Below are 3767 nucleotides of genomic sequence, written 5' to 3' on the forward strand. Positions count from 1 at the left end.
CACACCTAACTTCTCCCTCGCTTTTACTCTGCAGACAGATGCCTCGAACAGAGGGCTGGGGGCCATTTTGTCCCAGCAGGTAAGGGGTCCACCGCCCGGTCCTCAACATCAGCTGACAGACCAAAAAGGAAAATACTGCATGATCGAAAAGGAGTGCCTGGATATCCAGTGGGCAGTCGACTCCGTCCTGTATTACCTCCTGGGAAACTCATTCACCCTCTGCTCAGACCATGCGCAGAGGGTACCAACGCCTGGATCACCAAGTGGTATCTGGCTTTGCAGCCCGTTAACTTCAAGGTGGTTCATAGGCCAGGTGCACTAGTCTCAAAAACTCTGGATGCAACACAAGGACAAACTAATCAACATATTTGTTCTAGTTGTACCTTGAGGTGGCTGTTGTTGTAATTTGGTGTAACATAAATACAACTGAATTGAAATTAATTCTGGGATATTTGTACCACACCATGAGCCATAGTATTAGTAAGATGCTCATGGAAAATACTGCTCATGAAAAGTAGAATGATCCAGCAGTACACACAGTGAGCAGGTCCAGATTAATGACTAATAGTGGATGAGGCCTAGCAGATGCCAGCTACCTGTATTGGGACACCTGTCAAACAACAAAGCAACATCTCTTATTCAATTACTATCTAGGTGTATGAATTTAAAAAATACACCCCATTCAGAGTTTTTATGAGTTGGGGGGAAACTACCCAAAACAATTCTATGTATGACTACTGTATATATGGCTATTCGGTCTATAGGGATTAACTCAATTTTGGAATGAGCGGCAATGAGATGAGCAGGAATTTTGTCAATTTCAATGTTTGTTTCATTTTTCAGCTCTAAATACAAAGATGGCAACAAGAAAAGGTTTAGCTTAAAGCTACACAATGAGATTTCACTAACCATTAGAAGTTCACCCTCTGTTGGTCTGCTGCCCCTCTGTTGGTCTTCCTTGGTCTCTTGTGTTCTGGGGGCCTCTGGATGTCTGGAGTTTTGATCTCCTCCATACCTGCTTCATGCCCTGGAGGACGGGGCTGTGGCCCCCCCACACCCTCTAGCAGATCATTACATGAAGGAACCTTTTAAAAAAAAAACAAAAAAAAAACAAGCACATCCATGCTCACAGGTGTACACACGGGTGATCACACCCACAAACTACACCCTTTTTGGCTCCTACCTCAAAGCACACTGTGTTCTGTTGATCTTATGTGCTGCACAATAATGTTTAATATTTAGTATTTACTGTCATATTCCCATATATCATTGTGATGTTGTTTATTCTATTACTCTTGTTCTCGTCTGCTTGTTTTCTTTTTTCTTTCTCAGCAGGTGATCCAGGTGATCGATATATGCATTTTTTTTTTCTCTGCCCGTTCTGTTGGTTTTTGTCTTTTGCCCTTCTCCCCCGTCACTCTTCTCAGCTGTTTCTCTTTCCCTCTTTCTTTCTCCCCTTCTTTCCCCCAGTCAAGTCTGTCCCGTATTCAGTAAGTGAAAATAAAATAAACAATAAAAGGTGAATCAAATGGACCATTACGGCAAGGCTGGGATGGTCAATTTGGTAAAGTAAATCCGTTGGGCATCTTTCTTCGCCTTTAGACAACAATTCTGATGGCAAAAGAGCCAAACGGGACAGGCAAAAAAAAAAGAAAAGAAAAGAAGAAGTTCACCATTCATTTTAATTTTTGACCATTCTTCCAAATGCTCATTCGTGAGGTCAGACAATGACATTGGAAAAGAAGACCTAGCTCGCAGTATCTGCTCTACTTCAATCCAAAGGTGTTCTATCTAGGTCTTGAAGTCAGGACTCTGTACAGGCCAGTCGAGTTCTCCCACACCAAAACTAACTCATCCGTGTTTTCATGGACCTTATTTTGTGCACTGGTATGCTCTTATATTGGAACAGAAACTGACCAAAATGTTTTGATATGCAGGGATAACTAAGGGGCTGAGCTGCTTTACCTGCCATAGCAGATAATAGCAGTTAGGTGGAAAGAATGGAAAGTTGATTCCATATTTACTTGGTTCCAAGCACATTCAGATTAATAAGTGACACCAAATAATTTCTGTAATAATAAGAAGAAGAGAAAGGTGTATGAATTATGCCTTACAATTTAAAAAGGACTGAATAAACACAGCAGATAGATACGTTAATGATAACTTAACACATCTAAGCAAAAATCACTGTGTCAAAATGGAGTTAATAATAATATTGTTTACTCAATGGTAAATATGAATTCGTCTGGTGTCACGACTGTTGAGTAACATGAAAAGCTTCCAGTGATTGTCAGTGCAGACAGTGAGTTTGACAATATATTGTCTATGCACCATTTTTCCCAAACATCATTTAATATGCATATATTCACGATTTAATTGTGTAGCTCTGTAAACAGGTCATATATTATACATAAAGTACACACAGACTAACAAAATAAACATACATATAGAAATTGAAATGAAATACAGGTAAGTAAACATAACACTCCACATAGTCACCTGGATTCCGTGTCATATGTGAACAGTTCATAGTGTTAATACTGAAAAGAGAAAAGAATCTGTTGAATTTTCCTTGTACTGAAAAGTCAGGGACCCATGTGACACAACTGAAAGAGCCATGCACCACATCTCATGCAATGAAGGGGCTCTGCAAACTGAACCTTGGCATTAGGTCATGTCTTTTATTCAGAAACTCTGACCCATGTGTGTAAATATTTAGGAGACCTGGTGACATAATGTGTATGGCGAAGTGCTGTACTGAAGCCAGGCTTTTAAAATGAAATCTGAGGAATCACAAAGACGCCTGTGCTCACATATCAGTTTTCACATCATATCTTAAAGATTAGTGGTGCGTCACTAACCCTTTCCCTGGATTTTGAGGCAAAAACTGAAATGATCATCATTGGTTTATCAAGTCCACAATAACATTACAGAACAGATCATTAATATGATTCAGTTCAAATACTGTGAATATATTATATCACCAATTACAACCAGTGACATTACTGGTTATAGCGATCATTTTGGCAATCTTTGAAACAGTCATATGTATCAGAACTTTAAAGACTGCAGTAACACTTGTGTTATATTGCACAATGGATGTACTGGAACTACTGCAGGACTACATGAATGGAAGGAGCACTGATGAGCAAGCAGATTTCTGCACATCAACATTCATGATGTGCTTTGCATTTACTGTGCATGGTTAACACTGTGAAGTCAGTGTCAGTGATGAATCTTGGCAATCAGAGGACAAAGCAAATAATCTCTGTAAAACACTGGTGTAGAATTAGGACTCGGAGCTAGGTGCTACAGGTCATCATCAAGTGTCAGAATGGCTGAGTGGTCAAAGGCGCTGTGTTTAGGCTGCAGTCTCCTCTGGAGGCGTGGGTTCAAATCCCATTCCTGACAGGAAATTTCTGCTGCTATGTTAACTCAATTTCCCCCTGGGATTAATAAAGCTTGTCTCATCATCAGTTGTAACTTAGTCCTCAGGATACTCACTTTAAGCATGCAAAAGAAAACACATTTGCAAGTGTATTGTAATTTATACAGGCAATGTTCCCTGCAATGGGCTTATGCACTATTTTATACTGATTGTAAAGAAAAGATGAGACAGGAACGTCACACAGAGTTTTTGAAGTCTTTGAACTTTTAGTATATATCGAGTATGTGAACTTTTTTCTCTTTTTTTGGAGCCAGAATTAGTGATTAGGTTGGAGGGTAGAGTCTTGCTGCATCCATATAAACTATGAGGTTGCACTGCA

General features: G+C 39.7%; 1 non-coding gene across 1 annotated transcript; it reads left to right on the forward strand.

The window, feature by feature from the left end:
• Window positions 1-3328: 3328 nt before the first annotated feature.
• trnal-uag (transfer RNA leucine (anticodon UAG)) lies at window positions 3329-3411 on the forward strand. Its single transcript has one exon. It is a non-coding gene; the product is annotated as a tRNA-Leu (tRNA).
• Window positions 3412-3767: the final 356 nt, after the last annotated feature.

The sequence above is a fragment of the Astatotilapia calliptera genome, chromosome 5, assembly GCF_964374335.1.
Source record: "Astatotilapia calliptera chromosome 5, fAstCal68.1, whole genome shotgun sequence".
In the NCBI taxonomy this organism is placed as follows: Eukaryota; Metazoa; Chordata; class Actinopteri; order Cichliformes; family Cichlidae; genus Astatotilapia; species Astatotilapia calliptera.